Source organism: Bidens hawaiensis, unplaced genomic scaffold, assembly GCF_021521415.1.
Source record: "Bidens hawaiensis isolate Kalapana, Puna unplaced genomic scaffold, B.hawaiensis_p1.1 tig00032805_1, whole genome shotgun sequence".
Classification (NCBI taxonomy): Eukaryota; Viridiplantae; Streptophyta; class Magnoliopsida; order Asterales; family Asteraceae; genus Bidens; species Bidens hawaiensis.
In genome coordinates, this window is record NW_027495604.1 from 146,619 (window position 1) to 167,468 (window position 20,850).

Sequence of the window (20,850 nt, forward strand, 5' to 3'; positions counted from 1 at the left end):
AAGCCCATTAGATTATAATATTATACTTTTATAATTACACTCCTCTAAAATTACCTATGTTACCCGAAATTTTGAAGTTTGCATGATTCGTTGATTACCTTTTGTGTATAAAATTTAGAATATGTAACAATTCACAAAGCATAAACATATTTCTAAAAATATCTAACATTTTCACTTTTACCACCACGTTGTAAAAAAAATATCTAACTCCACCACCAATAAAATAAAAAGTGAAAAGGACCAGTCCTTGCTGACCGAAACAGAAGAATGGCGGGAATTACAGATACGGACAAATAATATGTACTTTCTTTCTACTTTTTCATTTTTCTTTAATTAATTAACTCCACTAAGGCTGAGGGGTGTGGGGGGGCGCGAGAGGGGGCGCGAGTGGGGGCGCCAGCCAATAATATTGTGACGTGTGGCAGAGAGAGAAACTTGATAAGATGGGTGTTGGTTGTGGTGCTCGCGCCCCGGGACATGGTGTGGAGGGGCGCGAGAGGGGGCGCGAGCGGTTTTTTTTTATTTTTTTATAAATGTATTAAAAAAACGTATTATTAAAAAAACTCATAAATTATTTAAAAAAATACACATTAATTAAAAAAACACATTAATATCTAAAAAAAAATTAAAGTGGATTTTTTTTTTTATTTTTTTATAAAATAGGTGAATCAGCTTTTAAAGAAAAAAGATAAAAGAATCTTACCCATCCATATATTTAACTCTATGTTAAATCATAAACTTGGCACTGTAACTCTTCCAACTCTAAAACCATTTTCTCTCTCTAAAATATTTTCAGAACCAGACACAACAATGGACACATCTTCAACCTTCGTATCCCCTATAACGTTCAATTAATTAGAGCTTTATTAACAATTAAACTTTTTTGCAGTTAATTACCCATTCTAGAGCTAACTCAGGCAGAGTCAAACCTCAACGGCTCTTTCACATTCTCCCAAACCTCAACGGCTCAATTCCTCCCGCTAGCAGGGTGGCGCCTGCCTTGGTTCTCGTGCTCGCGCCCCTCTCGCGCCCCGGTGGTGTGGGGTTAGCGCCTGGGGGCGCGAGCAGAGGGGCTCACGCGCCCAGGTTAGCGCCCCACACCCCTCAGCCTAATAAACTTCAAAACACAGACAAAACAAATAATTTAAAACCCGAGAAAAGGACCAAACAGCCCTCGTTTAAACCAAAATATTACACCACCACCATATGTCCGATACTGATATCAATCGAGCGCATTAGGGCCAGTACAGTAATTTACAACATGGTTCCAAACCCACTGCACTAAAAACCTCCGTCGGATCCCGTGCATGTTGTATGTCGCACCATCTTTATCATTCAACATTTGTCCCGTGTAGGACCCACCTCCTCCGGTTCCGTAAATACCCTCACACAGGTCGGCAATTTCCACCGGAGCCACCGGATCTTGCCCGGCGTACCACGCGTTCACCAGCGGGTTAGACGCCAGCTCAGCAATCTCATGACCGATGACACTTATCATCCCGTCAATCCCGGGGTTACCGTTCGGTGACTTCACCGGCTTTAACCCCGGGATGTATTCGGGAACTGCAAACGGGTATGCGCACATACCCGGACACAGTTTGTTCGAATTCCCGATCCACGCGTAGGGCAGCGTGTACCCTACGATGGACGGGAATGTGAAATAATGGAAGCCGCATACATTCTGGCAAAAGTCCTGAACGTATACGTCTTCCGAGGTGAGTAACAAATAGATCCCGCTTTTGGGGTTTATTGGTAACGGTTTGGTTCGGGCAGTTACGGCTACTTTTATGACCGATTGCACGGAAAGACGTGTGAGCTTCTTTCCGTGCGACATGAGTCTATCGTTCTTCTCTTCACCGAGCTGAACGGTTCGAGAGATGTTCGAACCGGTCTGGTCGGTGTAGAGCTGGACCGTCTTCCACCACCCGAAAACCGATGGGGACCGGGTGGTGGAAGACGAGATCGAGTTTATAAACTCGCGGATGATACGCTTCTGGGCGCTAGGCCATGTGCCGTACCAGATAATGTGTACGGTTATGTTGGCGGTGAGAACCGGGCCCATGTGGTACCGGAGTTTGACGAAGTCCGATGAGCCTTCGTACTTTTTTGAGGGTCCGAATTGGAGGTCCGTCGTGTTGGTGGTTTGGTGGGGCCATGGGCGCCATGCGGTGGTCGGGTGGGTGAAGAGGATGGTGGTGAAGACGGCGAGGATTATAAGTTCCGGCACCGGTGACCGGCGGTTGAGTACGGACCACCGGTTCATTTTTTGGAGAGAGTGAGTGTTGTGAGTTGTGTGTGTAGGACAGATATTTAACTGAGACGATATATAATTGTATTTATATTGATGAAAAATAAAAATATTGAGTACGGAGTTACACTTTAGGTCCATTCACTTTGGGAGTTTTATAGATTTGGGATTCATGATTACTTTAATGACTATTTTGAATTTGAATTTAACTATTTGTTTATTTTTTAATTTGACAAAAGCTTTTTTTAATGTATTTATCAAAAGACGCATTCTTTATACACAATAAGATATATATATATATATATAACATACACACAACATATTAAATTAATATTATTCTCTACAACAATTCTCCGGACAAGAATACGTCACCCCCCAACAAATCGCCTCTTTTGTAGCCCAGGGGGGCGGTGTTCACCTCAAATATCGCCTCATTTCTCTTGTTTTGTCGTCCCACTATATATGGCCTAAGAAGTCAAAAAAGACATTACCTCACAATGAATTAAATATAGTCTAAGGTGGTCCTTATGTCACTTGGTTTATACAACAATTCGTCTCTTATGAGTTATTAAATTTGGTATTTTTCTAGTCCTAACAATGATTTGAGTGACTGTTACAAGTTAATATTGTGTAAACTAGGAATGAGGTGAATTGGATTATTGATCTAAGAACATTTTCGAAGTGTGAGGTAGTTTGTGCAAATGGTAATCACTTTTATTCAATTATTCATATTAGTCAACGTACCATGTGATTCTATTTTGGAATGTTCGTCTTCTAGACTATGCAATACAAATATCTTAACTAGACAATTTTAGGAACTTGTAACTTCTATGCTTTGCTAGAGTAATGATCGTTTAAAAATAGATGGAACATTGGAGAATTTAAGCAAAGCGATTATAATTTAGAAGCGTTGTCATGGCTTTTCTTATGTTTTTTCTTCGATAGATTTTCTAATGCTTATCCATTTAGAAAGTACAATTGCGTTGCTGACATCTAACAAATGACATTTGGCCCAATGGTATCTGTTGTTGATGTAATAGATGTTTTCTCTCTTTGGAAGTCGAGAGTTTGAATCCTAAAGTTGGTGGATTTAAAAGTAAATTATTATTTGTTAAAGAAAAGGTCACTCCTTTAATATTTGGAAAACCATTCCATGTATTCTAAAATAGTCCGTTAAAGAAGTTATTGAACCTTAAGAAGTTGAAAATTTTAGACAAATTTTCCTTGGTTGAGGTGTTTTTTGTGTTTTAAAAAGTTATCATGTCTTCTATTCTTGTAGGTTTAGATACTATTGCTATCAAACATATGATAAATTAAACTCAAAAGATCCTTTAAAGATGAGCTGTGGTAAATTGAAGATAAAAAGCATAATAGCGAGCATCAAAACCTTGTATCAAGAAGACCCTTTTTATCCTTTTTCTTAGTACTATTATTATTATGATTACCAAAAAGCATTTTATAGAGACATCTTTACTAAGAGACTTTAATCATTCGTGTTTACCATACTCGATCAAAAGGTTTTCAGATAATTATCCATTATCATGGTTAAAATATTTGGAAGTCGTTACCCAAGCCTTCCCAACTGAAATGTCCTTGGGGTTTAGTTTTCAAGTTTAGGGGTTTAGTTTTCAAGTTTAGAGAATCATTTCAAAATTAAAAGAACTTCATTATTCGAACACATTTTATAATCTATGCTTATACATGGAATGCAATTAATTATGCCCCAGATGTATTATTATTATTATTATTATTATTATTGAAGAAACACGGATCTACTTCCCTTGACGGATCCTAGATCCGATAAGTCTATAGGGTAAGATACGGATAACAACCAGTACGATACAAGCTCAATTCCCCGAAGTCCAGTGACCGGAACCTGAAAAACAGACACTGTGAGTTCGTTACGGGAAGGACAAGAAGGGGGAGGGGGTCTTTCCGTAACCATCCTCCGGCGTTGTAGGTTCCCAGCCGGATCTACACGAGATATCTCGTTCTACGTAGGTGCGGAATCCCTACGCAAGACGTTACGAGCGTAGAAGACGATACGAGTTAACACGATCGAACACACGTTACAATAAACAAATACTCGTTATATTGCAACCTTAAACACGTGATATCAATCACTGATTACAGGACTCGTAAACACGTAAACTAATAAACTGACTGAATAATGAAAACATAAGCCGTAACTTATGTTTATATAATCACGACAACTTCGCCTGGCATGTTCAGGCGAAGTTGTCCCTAACTTCGCTTAGTTCACAAGTTCGCCTGTATCAGCGGACTTGTGAGCTAACTTCGCTTACATACAAAAACACAAATCTAACAAACTCGATTACAGACACTTGACACTGAACTACTGACATCATGCACCTACAGACTCCCCCTTGGCAGTAGCTTCATCTCTTTATCTTCAAGCACGTGTCTTGTAATCTTCAACAATCTTGTATCTTCATCTTTTAGCATTCACTCCTTCTCGTACACATACCGAAACAACTCTTTGATATTTCCTCGCTTCGTCTTTCCAAGCAGGAATATAAAAGATTTTCTTCTCATTCAGCACCTGCAGATCAGCTCGAGACAGGTTCACTAGATGCATTGGATCATAGACTCTCAGCAGCTCTTGTTCATCTTCGTCTTCCATCACTGCTTCAGCTGTCTCACAATCTACATACCACCACTTCAACTCTTTGAGCACATCCTTGGGCATTTGTTTCATCGGCACTTCTTTCAAGCACCGGATCAGTTTATACTTCATAATCATCCAAGGCTTGCCATCTGCTCTCAATCCTCTATCTTTGTCTTCGATAAGTTTTCCCTTCTGTGGTTTCAGCAGCTCGAACTTCTTTTCCTTTATACTCTCCTTCCAAACTATCTTCCCGATGACTCTAGCCATATTATCATCACTTCGATTTATCAATCCTAATCTGGCTAAGTCTTTCACTTCACATTCTGGCAATGTGTTCAACGATCTCAACATTCTTTTGAAGTACTGAACGCCATCATACCTTTTAATCACGAAGAGCCTCAACTGCTCATCGTATATCCAGCAAATAATCCTCTTTCTCGCTTCAGCATAGCCTCTAATGTTGTAACTCTTCTTGAACATTGTAGGGACCGCTGGTTTCTTCGTTTTGACGAACCACTGAGCATAGCCTTCTTTCCATCTAGGCTGCTCTTCCCATTCTGTCTCATCGTTTCCCATATCTTTACCTATATCTGCGTTATCGACTTCCGGAATCTCATGCTCTACATTCTCCTCTACTATCTCTCCCTCTTCTATATCATCATCAATAACAATCTCTGCACCAATCTTCTCTATCTCATCACTAGGTAATACATCATCATCACACATGAAGTCATCATCCATCTCCTCAACTTCCACTACCACCACATCATCACCACCAGCTGCACTTGTCGACTCCCCCTGAGTTGTGGAAGTCCCAAGAGCTTGTACAGTTCTTGGCAACTCACCACCTGCACCTTTCGATGCATTGGGATCATCGTCTCGATCATTTCTCTTCTTAGTCCTCAACTCATCGCCTTTACAGCTCGTCTCCCCCTGAGATGCCAAGAACTCCTTCAAAGCATCTATGATTTTGCCATGTTCTACCAGCAGGGACGACTGCAACTGATTCTCTGCAATTAGGCGCTGAATAACCTGGGTCTGGATAAGATTCACCCTTGATTGTTCTGCCACGACCCGTTCAAGTGCTGCTATTCGTTCAGAGTCTGATAAGGTTGCATCGAAATCAAACCTCAGATGAGATATATCTTGAGTGTACTGAGGAGGGATTTCCGATGTAACCGGGACCTCAGAAGTAGGCATAGACGTAACCGCAGGTGGTATCGTCACCGATAACCCTGCAGTGGCCACAACCGTCGACTCAATAAAATGTGCCACGACCTCCGTTGGAGTAAGAGTTGTAGGTGGCAACGATACGATTTCCGGAGCCGAAAGTTGGAAAGTAGTTGGTGGGAGGCCAAAAGATGATGAGGTAGCCACCACGGGAACATCCGTGGCGCTTGGCCTTGTAACTTGTAATGTTGAGGGAACCATTGTCATACCGGACAGTGTGGGTGGGGTGAAACGTACCACCCTCGAGCTCTCACCAGCTCCCGATCCTGCACCTGCCCGTTCCCTTCTTGATCTACGGATCAACTGTTGAACTTCTTCTTCATAGTCTGACTCGCTGTCATCATCAGTTCTTTTTCTTTTCCCATGAACCCGTTCATGTGTTACCAAAATCCGTCTTGCTTCGGCCACTTCATCATCAGAATCTGAGCCAGCCACCGTTGTAGCTGCCCTAGTAACATTCACACCCGAAGCTCGTTCAACCGAGACCTGTACATTCTCCTCTGGATCAACCCTCTCCATGTCAAAAAATCCTTGACCGCCAAACTCTGCGTCAAGGTCAACGTTCTCCTCCGGTGACACAACAGGAGCAGCAGGTATAGCTTGAGGTGCTCCTGCCTGTTGTGGTGCCGGGTCCCTAAACTCGTCCCCTCGAGCAGGCACATACCCCGGGTTGATCAAGTACCCGAATAGTGGAGTATGTCGAGGGACGGAGCTCAGGTTTGCTCCTCGCACTGGAGGATCTGCATTGGGCAAAGATCCTTTTGCTCACACTTTCGACGTATCGGATTGGGCGGCGCTGAGGTAGCGTTGGAGCAACATGATTCAAGATCATTTGGAGAAATCTTGGATACATGATAAATCTCTCACGCGTCACCGCTCTTCTTTGTCGATCGATCTCGTAGAAGACCATCTGACTAAAGCTGTAACGCTTGTTATAAGTCAGAGCAGTCATAGCCGACTGCATGGTCGCGCCCATGCCATCAGTGCCCGCCTTTCTCCCTGACATGCATGAGAAAGCGCCACTGGTCAAGCAAAAACCCCTTCCTTCTCTGAGTATCTCCCAAGGGACAAGAGTATCCCATCCTCAGAAACGCTCCATCATGGAAAGGAGCCACAAAATCTGTCGGGTCATCCCTTGTCTCATCTCCAAATCGTAAAGCCGCCCGGATCTGTTCAGATGAGAACTGAACAATGTGATTGTTGACTGTTGCTCGCATCACCGGGGGCTCGACCCTACAGTCATATTCCACGGTCTGCCAAAAATCCTCAATGTTTGGCAAGGATATTGGCAGTGTTGTCGTAATCGCGTGGAATATACGCGAGCGTAATAGGAACGTGATGATTTCACGGAAATCATCAACTCCGCTCGCCTCCGGGTCTAATGTTATATACATGTTGTGACCCGGGAAGAACTGTCTTTGGTTGTCACCACCGTCATCATCGCCTGCACCACCTACAGCAGCCATATCTGCATCAAACAGACTAAGTTAGATAAACGTCAAAGCAAATCACAAGTTCGCCTGTTACCATGAGCGAAGTTGTGATTTATTCTGCATAGGCGAAGTTAGAGGTGGGGCGAAGTTAGGAACAACTTCGCCTCAACTTGAACTTCGCTGGTTAACAGTTAAGTAAAAAGGTCCAGGCGAAGTTATCATTAACTTCGCCTAACCACAACATCGCCTCATAAACTGTTTCAAAAATAATTATCAGGCGAAGTTAAACCTCAGGCGAAGTTACGGATAACTTCGCCTAAACTGTAACTTCGCCGAATCTGAAACGACATCAGTTAGGTTTTCAATCGACGTGAATCGGGTCAATTTGGAGATTGCGGACTCCGTAAAACTTGATTTACTGACGATTTAGACGATTAGATTGATTATGACCACGTAAAAATACGTTTGAAAATCGGGTATGAAGATTCGAAAAACTGAGGTCACGAAAACGGGTCGAAATACCCATTGATTAACGTTAAGGAACGTGATTATACGATACAACAATCGTACACACCTATAATACGGATTCGAACTTGAAAATAAGAACACAGAAGAAAATCGATAAGTTCGCTGTGGGTTTAGAGGTTAGGTTCGCTGGATAAGTTCGCTAGGTTTTGAAAATAATGAACCAGTTTGACCTTTAATTTCCTTTATATAGGGTCAAAATTATACAGGCGAAGTTATGGATAACTTTGCCTATGGCAGGCGAAGTTAGGTACAACTTCTCCGAGATTAAAATTTTAAAAACAAAACCTATAATTTGAACAATTTGCAATTAAGTTTTAAAACATCCTTTAAAGAGTTAAATGATACGATCAAGACCAAGTAACCAGGTATAAAATCATACAACTACATAAGTAGAAAAAAAATTTTAAAAATAAAGTACACGGGATCAAATTTCAGTCTCGATAGGGACTACCATGTTTTAGAAAAAATCCGAACAGGAATCATACTAACTACGTGACTGTCACACAGATCCGTGTTCAGCTGTATTATGACATAAAGAAACAGGTTGTAAGCAGGTAAATAACTTAGAATGGTTTTCATCGTTTCTGTGATACTGGTTAGGTTCAATTAAGCTCAAAATTTAAATGGGCAACAACTCAGAGATTATGATGCCTCCTATCTATTCTCAAAGCGTATTTGGCTTTCCCCAAGTCACCCCGAGTTGACCTCGACCCGTAGTGTCTGATTAAATAGTAGGAACTCTTCGATCTTTGGACTCTTCTTCCCGTTCTCTATCTTGCATCTTGATTGAGAAGTCTTATCATTATGAACTCTATAATGTCTCAATAACTCACACATTTTTTTTAAGTATTTACACAGCTTCAGATAAACTACTGCAACTCCCGAATCTGGATCACTGCAGTTTCTTGACACGCTATCTTTACGGGAATCAGAACACTCACGGGCTCGTGTATGACTGGGTAATCGCTTTTCTGCCTATCATGCGGAAAGATATATATGGAGACATGCACAACTCTTAAGGAGTTTCCACGTAAAATCGAGTAGATTTAGTTAGTATCACTTATACTTTTACGCACCATAAAAAGCTACCATGACATACAATGACTGTTCTAAAGTCTTTTAGGCCTTATAACTTCACTAGTTAAGCACACAGAATCAGTATATCTATCACTTTCCAAGGTTGGATCAATATTCTGTTAAACATAGTAAAGGAACTTCTTACGAAGTAGTAGACTTGAAAAATAATTTCATCTCCCTCAAAAAAAAAATTTTAACTTCTATCGCCCCAATCAAGTCAAAGTCTTCAGGTAAACGGCTATCCTGAAGATCCAATGGATCAGCTGGACCGACCACATACGAGTATGTGTCCTTCTAACTAAGTATGATCGACTAATTTTCAGCGAAAGAATAAAAACACATCATAAACCGCCCCGGTCACTTTCAGTCATCTGGTTAATGGCTATCCTCATATTCTACAAGTAGAAATGAGGACCAAACAAATCCGAAGACATGTCCTTCAAACTGAGGCAACCGACATAATTCTAAGCGATAGTGACGTGGTTTTTTTTAAAGAAAGTCACAAAACATGGTTACTCGGGATTGATCATCCCATTCAGCTCAACAAGGTTTTGAAATCTAGTTTTGTCAAACGCTTTCATAAACATGTCTGCGAAATTATCTAGCGTATCAACCTTTTCGAGCACAATCAGTTTCTTCTCAGCACAATCCCGTATAAAATGATGACGGATGTCAATATGTTTAGTTTTGCTGTGCTTTACGAGATTGTTAGTTACTGAGATAGCAACAGTATTATCAATGCAAATAGGACTATGAGTGAAATTCAGACCATAATCGCGCAATTGCTGTTGAATCCAAAGAACCTGGGAGCAGCAGTTGGATGCTGCCATGTATTCTGCTTCACAGGTTGAAATGGCGACTGAGGTCTGCTTCTTGCATTGCCATGACACTAATCTGCCTCCGAGAAACTGACAACCACCTATTGTTGACTTCCGACTCTGATTGCACCCTCCATAATCAGAATCCGTGTAGGCGACCAACTCCAAGTCTCCTCCTCTCGTGTACCACAACCCCAACTTAGGCCTGCCTTTGAGATACCGTAGAATCCTCTTCGCACCCTTCAAGTGAGATTCCTTTGGGTTTGCCTGAAAGCGAGCACAAAGACAAACTGCAAACATTATATCAGGCCTAGAAGCAGTTAAGTATATTAAAGAACCTATTATTGCCCGATATTGGGTTGGGTCCACGTCCGCATCATTGTCTGAATCAGCACCCAATTTGTGGTTGACGCAGACTGGAGTATCGTATGGAGTGCTGTCCTCCAACTTGAAGCGTTTGAGAACATCATGGACATACTTAGTCTGATGAATGAACATCCCATCTTTCTTTTGATCAACCTGCAGTCCTAAAAAGAAAGTTAGTTCACCCATAGCACTCATTTCAAATCTCTTCTTCATGACGGCCTCAAACTCCTGACACATGGCGACTTTTGATGCAGCAAAGATGATGTCGTCCACGTAGACTTGCACCAGTAGAAAGTCAATCCCTTTTCTCTTGAAGAACAAAGTGCTATCAATCTTTCCCCGTTCAAAACCATTTTCAAGCAAGTAGTCGGATAGTGTAGAATACCAGGCCCGAGGGACCTGATGTAGCCCATATAGTGCTTTACTTAGCTTGTATACGTGATCAGGAAAGTCTGGGTCAGGAAAACCCGGAGGTTGCTCAACGTACACAACCTCATCGACTTTACAGTTTAGGAACGCACTCTTCACATCCAACTGAAATACCTTCAACTCCTTATGTGCAGCAAATGCCAAAAACAATCGGATGGCTTCCAATCTCGCCACAGGAGCAAACACCTCATTGTAATCGATCCCCTCTTGCTGATTAAAGCCTTTTACAACCAGCCTCGCCTTGTTCCTGATAATAATCCCTTTCTCATCTCTCTTGCATTTGAAGACCCATTTTGTGCCAATCGCATGCACATTCTTTGGTTTTGCAACCAAGTTCCATACCTCCATCTTCTTAAACTGGGCTAATTCTTCTTGCATGGCTTCGACCCACGAGTTGTCCTTGAGAGCCATTTGATAGTTCTTTGGTTCAATCTGGCTGATGAAGCAGGTGTACAAGCATTAGTTGATTATGCCTGAATCTTTAATGCTTGTATAAACACAGGTGTGCTCATTCAAGCTTTGTCTTGTTTGTACACCGTCGGACAGATCACCTATCACATTCTCCAATGGGTGATTTTTGTGAACTCTCGTAGTCGGAACCGCACGGACTTGCAGATTGTCTTCCAGATTCGAAGATAGCTCATCAGTGGGTGATTGTTGTTGAGAGTGAAATGGATTGAAGAATTCCTCTTCAGTAGCGGCAGCAGGGGTATCGACAACATTTGACGAGGAAGGCTGACATTCATCATACTTCGGTCGTTGCACATAATTATCTTCCTCATCATAAATCATCTTCGAAGCAATTCTTTCATCTACTTCTGCACAATCCAAATAAGGTATATTAAAAGATTTGAAAAGTCTATCATAGTCGAAAACCCAGCGGGTCCCGTGCTTGGTTTTGGTGATTTGTAAATTTTAATACCAGTGTTACAGACCACCTCAACCTTGCTGGTCGATGTATTAAAGACTCGTCTGTTGGGAGTCCCAACAACGTATCCGACCAAAATTCCTTCGTCGGCTACTTCACCAAATTTAGAATTTGTCTTTAATATCGAACACGGGGACCCGAATGGTTCGAGACCACTCAAGTTGGGCTTTCTCCCATGCATAAGTTCATAACATGTTTTATTTAATCTTTTAACGGTTAACACTCGATTAAGGATATAACAGGCTGTTGCAACAACTTTAGCCCAGAACACCACAGGAAGTTTCGAATCAGCCAGCATGGTTCTGGCTCCTTCAATTAACGTTCTGTTCTTCCTCTCAGCCACTCCATTTTGTTGCGGAGTATACGGAGCGCTGTACTGGTGTTCGATTCCTTTCTGTAAGCAGAAGAGCTCCATCTGATAGTTCTTGAACTCAGTCCCATTGTCACTCCTGATGTATTTAACTCTTTTTCCCATAATGTTCTCAACTTTGGTAATCAAATTTATTACCATCTGAACCGTTTCATCCTTTGACTTCAGGAAATATACCCAAGAGTATCGAGAGAAATCATCAGTGATCACCAAGCAGTACGATGTTCCCCCTTGACTTTTTACATTCACGGGACCAAAGAGATCCATGTGAAGTAGGTCTAGGGTACTGACTATTGAGTTAACCTTCTTGGTGCGATGGGATTTCTTGTGTTGCTTTCCTTTTTTGCACGTAAGCATTGATCTTCAAAGTTGAAATTCTTCAAGGGAACACCCAGTACAAGCCCATTCTTGACAATGTAGTTCATTTTCCGAAGATGAATATGCCCCATTCTCCTATGCCATAACTCGGACTCCGATTCAGTTGCTTTTGACAGAAGACAAGATTCCTCTGTTGCCATTTCAGTCGACCTCATGTCCATTATATACGTATTCTTTTCTCTTGGAGCCTTCATAACTATCCAATCCTCTGGTATCTTGAAACCAGGATATAGCACGATTGCCTCATTCTTGGTAAAATGTACTGTGTAATGTTTGTCACAGATCTGCGAAACACTCAGCAGATTGTGCTTCAGTTCTTCAACAAAATTTACTTTCTCTAACGTCATCTTTCCGTTAGTCACCGTCCCAATTCCAGTGATCCTTCCACCGCTCTCTCCAGCGAAACTCACTCTTCCTCCCTGAACAGGTTTCCATTCGTGTAACAAACTCTTGTTACCCGTCATGTGCCGGGAACAGCCGCTATCCACAACCCATTGATTGTTTGCAGCCCTGTTCAACTGTTCCTGCACGATTAAAGCAGATGATTAAAATCTGGGGACCCAAGACCTATTGGTCTTGGGTCGATACATCCCGTACCTAGGCTGTCCAAAGTTAGTATCAGAATAATTTCTCTAAGTCCTAAAAGGATACCTTCTTGGAGATTGACTACAAGGCCATCCAAACCTTCGTGAATTAAATGAATTATTACTTAAGGTTCGGTTGTTAGCAGTGAAAAACTGAGATCTTTTTCTTTGAAAACCTGAATTAGTCCAATTTCTATACTTTGATGAGTTTTCAGTTTTACCACTATTGTAGTTACTGTTAGTTCTGTTTTCAGTTTTTGAAGGCCTCACCCCTCTGAATCTCTGCTTCAGAGGGCAATCAGCAATTAGGTGTCCTAATTGATTACATCTGAAACAACTCCTGTGTTCAATTTTCTTTTCAATAGTTGTTTTAGATGATGAGGCTGCATTACTGCCCGTTTGTCTCACATATGGTGGGACATACGGGTTTAGTGGAGATTTCTTTTCAGTTGTTTAATGTTTCTCTCCACTTTTTGGTAACACTGCCTTTTCTTTGTCTCAATCGACTCGGATGACTTATCCGAGTTTGATGAGACAGGACTAGGAACAGAAATCTTCACATTAGACACAGGCTTACTCATTTCGCCTTTACTAACTTCTGGATCTTTAATAGTTACCTTAACTGGAACTGTCTGACTATAATCAACATCAACATATTTCTGATTACTAGGATCATAAGTGTAATTATGATTGTACGGTGGTGGAACTTCATGATAACCAATTCCTCCCCTTTTAACTGGGGAACCTTGATCACTAACGAGGTGATCAAGTATAGCGGTGGAATTTCTGAATTCTCAAGTTTCCTGTTTAGTTCCACCACTTTCACCTGGTGATCAGCTATCTGTTTATCCCTTTCAGCTATTAGTTTGGTTTTCTCTTCTAACACTTCATAGCTAAGGTCAATAACTTGAATTTTTTCAGCTAGATTTGCTTTTAGACTCCTAATATCTTTTTCACTAGCTTTTATTTTTACATTGTAACTATTTTCTCTAGTTTTAGTGAAATGATGATCTTCTTTTAAGGTTTTAAATTGAGCATCCAAACTAACATACTGATCAGTTATAGTTGTCAATTGTTCAGACAGATTTTCACACTTAGTACATGGGAGTTTGGTACTTACCTCGGTGAGCTGGTCTTTCACATCTGCCATGTAAGCTTCATTTTGAGCTTCTGCCATGTAAGCTTCACTTTCGCCAGTCACTTTCTCAGTATCTGCAGTTTCGATGTTCGCCAAATTGGCCTGTTCGAGGACTTCTTCAACATGCAGATTCCAGTTATACTCCCCATTCTGTTTGGATATCATGGCTCTATTATCATTACCACCCCCACTCTGTTGTGTAGACCTGTTTTGACTGCGTTCTACACGTTCATTTGTGCACTCCTTCGAAAAATGGCCATTCTGTTGACAGTTGTAACACCTGACCTTCGACTTATCGAAACCCGGTCTCTCACCAACAAACTTCCTACCTGTCTTCTTCATAAACCTCTTAACCCTTCTCACAATCATCGCCATCTGCCACTGCAGATCCATCTCTTCCAGATCATCAGCATCGATCTGATCATAATCTTCATCCAATGTTGCAGGATCAACAATCTTACCCTGAATGTAATTTTCATATGAAGCAATGAAAGATGCATAGAGAGCAAACTGCTGTTCAGTAGATTTAACACTCATAGGCATCTTCGAGTAGTTGTTGTTTGAAACACCTAGGGAAAAACTTCCATTGGTCGCTTGAGGTTTAGAAGCATTTGATCCTCCAGCTACAAAGCACATATTACCATTCGTGTTGAGAGATACATGACCTTCATGTGTTGAGTTAGCGCCCGACTCTCCCTTTGAGTAGTAAGCAGACGAATCAGACTTCGAACTTGAACTTGAGTTAACCTTTGCACCATACATTCCTGGATCTTGAACCTGATCAGTAGGTGTCTTTTTTCGAACCATGTTTAGTTCAAAAGTTCGTAGCTTGTTAACTGCTGTTTCCAGGTCATAGTCGGCAAAGTCTTTGTCTTCTCTCATCAACACAGTGTACATCTCCATTTCGGTGGGAGAGCATCAAGAAGCTTTTCAACAATTTCATCTTCTTTGTAAGTAATGTAGTAGTTGTTGAGTTCGGTCATCAGATGATAATATCTAGTAATGATATCATCAAGTGATTCATTCTTCAAGTACTTGAATACCGAGAATTGGGTTTTAAGTAGTTTAATCTTTGAAGCACGAATTCCCACATTACCCTCAAAACGGTTTTCAAGTGCTTCCCAAAGCTCTCTAGCAGTTTTATACTTTCTGAAGGTGTGAAGAATCTCTTGTGGAAGAGCCATAGTAATCGCTGCATGAGTTTTGCTCTCAGCCTCATACATTTTCTTTTCTTCTTCTTCCATCTCTTTGTATTTCTTGATCTGATCACGACCCTCAAACTCAGCAGTTGGTGGAATGTACCCATCTTGAATGCACACCCACATTTTAGCATTTTGGTACTTGACATATTGTTCAAACCTATCCTTCCACGCAACATAATCGGTTTTCTTAAGCATCTTCGGTGCCTTTGTAGCTGAACCCGCTTCCACTTCCATCTTCACCAGTTCCGTAATATTTATTGAAGTCATCTTTCACGAAACACAAAGAAACCCGAAAAAATAAAAATTTTATTTTTAACAGTACTGTAGGCGAAGTTGTGGATAACTTCGCTTAAGTCTGAACTTCGCTGATTATGAACTTCGCTTCCTTTTTAAATTCGCCTGATTCGGCGAAGTTGTAGATAACTTCGCTTAAGGTAGGCGAACTTGTGAGGTAGGCGAAGTTGTGGGTAACTTCGCTTGAGATAAGCGAACTTGAGAAGGTAGGCGAAGTTGTGGATAACTTCGCTTAACCTTATATCTTCGCCGAAACCCTACGAACAGTGACGACAACTTCGCCTGATGAACACGAAGTTTTTGCAGGTTTGATTTCTGGATTTTACGAGGTTTGTGAAGGTGTAATGGGTTGTTTATGATGGTAGGAGGTGAGTATAACACAAAAACTCGATAAACACGTCCCGCGAATAGTTGAACGGAACGATTTCTACACCCGCGTGATAATCCCGAACCACAATCACGAGCAAAAGCTCTGATACCAATTGTAGGTTCCCAGCCGGATCTACACGAGATATCTCGTTCTACGTAGGTGCGGAATCCCTACGTAAGACGTTACGAGCGTAGAAGACGATACGAGTTAACACGATCGAACACACGTTACAATAAACAAATACTCGTTATATTGCAACCTTAAACACGTGATATCAATCACTGATTACAGGACTCGTAAACACGTAAACTAATAAACTAACTGAATAATGAAAACATAAGCCGTAACTTATGTTTATATAATCACGACAACTTCGCCTGGCATGTTCAGGCGAAGTTGTCCCTAACTTCGCTTAGTTCACAAGTTCGCCTGTATCAGCGAACTTGTGAGCTAACTTCGCTTACATACAAAAACACAAATCTAACAAACTCGATTACAGACACTTGACACTGAACTACTGACATCATGCACCTACAGGCGTGAGAATAAGTACAATCCTAACGAAGATAAGTACTTAAGTTTATAGTGAGAGTACGGTGGTAGTGAATGAATACCTCATGAATATTGAGAGGGTATTTATAGCCGAAATGTGTGGGAAGGTGATTGGGCCAGCTGTCCTTTTCAGAAGATGCTCTCGTAACCACCTGGACACTTGTCCTCCAATGATAGGTTCAGTTATACGTCGCATGTGCATGTATAACAACCTGGACACGTGTCCTTTTGAGATAGGATGATAAATAGCCCTTGCCATGTGCACGGTTATAACGTCCCTGCCAGGTGTCCTTTATCCATTGGCTGAGAGATCACGTATTGCCCAAGAAAGCATCTTAGTAAATCTTCTAGAAAGTAATTGGTTACTTACAGCTGTCATGAGGCATTACCTCTTGGTCATCCTTGCGGACGGCTACTCTGTCTTGCGGATGATTTCTGAGAGTGCGAGGGTGCTTCCGCATAAGTCGTACGGGTGTTCCTTCCTTAGACGGTTGTGCGGGTGATCCATATGTCCCGCGGGTGTTCTATAGGAAGTTTCCTATTGACCCGCGGGTGTTACTTAATGGTATTTGGGTCTTTTTGGTACCCCAGTCCAGTGTTTCTTTCGCGTGAAGTTTTTTATGCGGGTGAAATTTTGGACTAATGTGTATTTGGGAGTTTTTTATTCTGCAAGTTGGTAGGAAATATCCCTTGTTGTGATTGTGGATAATTATGAAAAGGACAAGTTGGCCACTCGCAGGCGCGTGGGCAGGTGACAGGACGTTTATGCCGGCTGTCACTGTACTCGACTGTACAACCTTTTCTCTTTTTCGAATTTCCCGCGTGACGTGGCGACTGTCTATTAGGCGGTGATTTCTCTCTCCACTGTTCATATCCCATCACATTAATTGCGATGGGTATAAATAGAGGAAGTTAACTTCTTTTCGAAGTTTTATCGCCTCTGAATCTTGTCTTTCTTTCTTTCGATTCTTTTTCACACTCAGATTAACCATTCAACTTCCATCACGATTGCTCGTTGTTCTTCATTTCTAGCTGAAGTAATGACTGGTCGATCATTAATACCCAATATTGACGAAGTTGAGGTCAACTGGGACCGTTCTAAATATGAAGATCTGATCCGTACATACGGTGTTCCACCGAAATGGGGACCGGAGTTTCCCATTGCCGGGTCCGTTGCCAGTCTGCCACCGCTTGGCAAGATTGCTGTATATACTGACTATTTCATCTATGGGAATTTCCGTTTTCCCCTAACCAAGTTTTTATGAAGATTTTGAGTGCTTATGGGATCCATTTATCCCAGTTACACCCTCGTGCCGACATGCAAATTCGTCATTACGAGTTTGTATGTATGGAACATGATATGTTACCTCGACTTGATCACTAACCTGTTTTCTATCGAGTGATCAAACGAGGTGGATGGTTTAAGTGCCAACCGATAGCTGACAGGGTTAAAGGTTACGTGACCGAGATGGGTTCAAAGGATTGGCGCAAAAGGTTTTTCTGGGTATCCGAGAATGTGGTACCGAGTACCATGGTTCGGCGTCCAGCCAACGAGGCACTCCCGGAGGTTGTTACAGCTACTCATGAAGGCCGGGAGTGGTTCCGCATCCTTGTTTCGGACTCCACTCCTATGCGGCGCTACCCTAGGAAGCCCTTGTGTGGGCAGGCATGAGCCGCTTATGGCCGTCACCATTTTTGGAACCTGTTTTCATTGGTATGGATGATCGTAAGTTGTCTTATTTTCTTTTTACTTTTGTTTGGTGTTTTATGATTGATTTTTTACGTCTCTCTTAGAAACAGCCGTCTCCTCCTCTGGAGAAGGAGACGGAAGATAAGCTTCCTACCCTCCTGCTGAGACAAATGTGGGGGGGGGGTCAAATCTTCAACCGGGGGTTAATGACTCCTTAGATTATCTTTTTCAGACCGGGGAAGCTACTGGATTCCAGGAGAATGACCCTGTTGTGAACGAAGAGGGTTTCAGGACCTAAGAATCCCCGCCTCGCCCTCCTCCACAATTTTCTTTCACTTCCTCGCCTCTACCTACGGGTGAGGGAGGAAATTTTCAGTTCGGGCGATCGTTTCACGATGCCGGAGGGGAAACGTCACAAGGTGCCCCTCAACAGTCTTCCTCTATCCCAGTTCGCCTCCATGCATCAAGTTCTGATTATTATGGAGAGGCGAATCCGGGGGAGGACTACCATCTATTTACTCCCAACTGGGACATTGTTAATGGGTCCCAGTTCACTGACTCAGAGATATGTATGACCTTCATTAGGCAATGCGTGCCACCTGCGGAGAGAGCTCACCAACGCGGGCGTTCTCGCCATGATCTACATACTGACTTTTCTTCATCCTTGTCCAACACTTTGGCTTGTGGGCAAGAAATATTACATGAGTGGCGGACGATCGGTGGAAAGCTAGGCGAGGCTTCTTGGTTTGTTGAGGAAACTAAAAAAGAGGTTGAGAAACATCGCTCAGCGGCAAACACAGCAAAATGGAAACTATCCGATGCCGAGATCACCCTTAAGGGTGAGAAGGACCGACATGCTACCACTGCCCGTCAGTGGAAAGAAGTCTGCGAGAGGCAAAATTCTGTTCTTGAAGCTGCTCGTGCTGAAACTCAAAAGAAGAAGGATGACTTGGCGCAGGCCCTTGAAGCTAATTCGGATTTAGAAAGCCAGGTACCCGCCAAGGCAATCAGATCCAGGGGCTTGAAGCGGAACTGAAGCTACAGAAAGAGCAGTCTGAGCTTAAAGATAAAAACGCTGCTGAAATGCAAGCTGCTTATGGTTCTTTGCTGTAATCCTGTACAGAAGCGGAAGCCCGTGCCACTAAAGCTTTCAATGGCAAACAAAAAATGATTGACGAGTTGCGGGAGCTTCGGAGCAGGGCGGAGCGCGCAGAGCAAGATTGACAGTGGTTACTCACGCGAGGGCTTGACTCTTGTAAGTTTCTTTCATCCGTCTTTTATTACAAATCTAATGTTATTGATGCTAACGAATCACTTTTTTCCTTTGTCAGGTCATTCAACACATTAAAGGGAGTTCTGAGTTAACTGATAGCTTTGCTAACTTGATGACTGCTTCTTCCCAAACCGGCCGTTTGATGGGCTTCAATGAAGGGATGGTGTATACTCATACTGGTCGTTCTTTTGAAGATCATCCGCTTCACGACCTTGATGTTTAGAAGGAGTATGACATGCGGATTAAAGAATATGATGGCCTGGTGTTCCCTATACAAAATATGCTTTCGGAGTTTGCCTCAGCCGACGATGGTGTGCAACAACTGAGGAACTATTTGGATGACGAATCTGAGGACGCCTCGTCTGAGGATACTCCACCAATACCTCCGGAAGACACATCGGCTTCTAACCCTTAGGATAGACACGGGCCTTAAGATTTGTAATAGTTTCTTCATCCTTTTGTAGCCGCCTTTTGAGTATTAATGAAAAGAAACTTTTTATTTTGTGAACATTATATTGCATGAGGGATAATATCTTTGTAAGATATTTTGAGTTATCTGAAATTTGAATTTTTTGCAAGTTGGACGATTATGATGACGTGGCGGGAAGAGATATATCAAGAGATAACTGACAAGACTTGCATAGCGCCTTTTGACAGCCTATTTCTACCTTTTCGTCTTTCTGGCCTTACGTGTCAATCATCTAATGGTCCGCTGTGTCTCTCTCCTCTGGCAATCAATCAGTTGCATTAATTGCGATGTGTATAAATAGACCATACCCCCTTGATTCATCCTTATCTTTTACTGATTTCTTCCTCTTTTTCTCTCTTCAATAACAGACCGTAGATTCCTTCATTCCTTCTTTTCGATCTTCCATATTAATTCCTTTATCAGAATCTACTATATATTGGTCTATTTAAATGGCGGGAGATAAGAAGAACGCTCCTGCTATCCATGAGGTTATCGTTATCCTCAAAGAGAAGGACTATAATGATGTTGTCAATGTTTATGGTTTGGCCCTTGAGTGGGAGTCGGAATGCCCTGCTGAGGGTTCTATTGCCACTAACCCTCCGGCGAACAAAATGGCTGTATAACGAAACACTTTATTTCCGGAAACCTGAGATTTCCTGTAACGAAATTTGTTCAATCGATCTTGACGACCTAGGGAGTTCATCTCTCACAGGTCCACCATTTCGGAATGTTGAGGGTTCAACATTTCAAGTTCTGCTGTCAGAATTTAGACCTTGAACCGTCTGTCGGTATGTTTGCAGTCTTCTATAAGATGACTTATCGAGACGGGTGGTATAGTTGGGCC

General features: G+C 42.0%; 1 pseudogene; it reads right to left on the reverse strand.

Annotated features, from left to right (window-relative positions):
• Positions 1-1,105: 1,105 nt before the first annotated feature.
• Positions 1,106-2,328, reverse strand: LOC143584081 (protein EXORDIUM-like 3 pseudogene; annotated as a pseudogene).
• Positions 2,329-20,850: the final 18,522 nt, after the last annotated feature.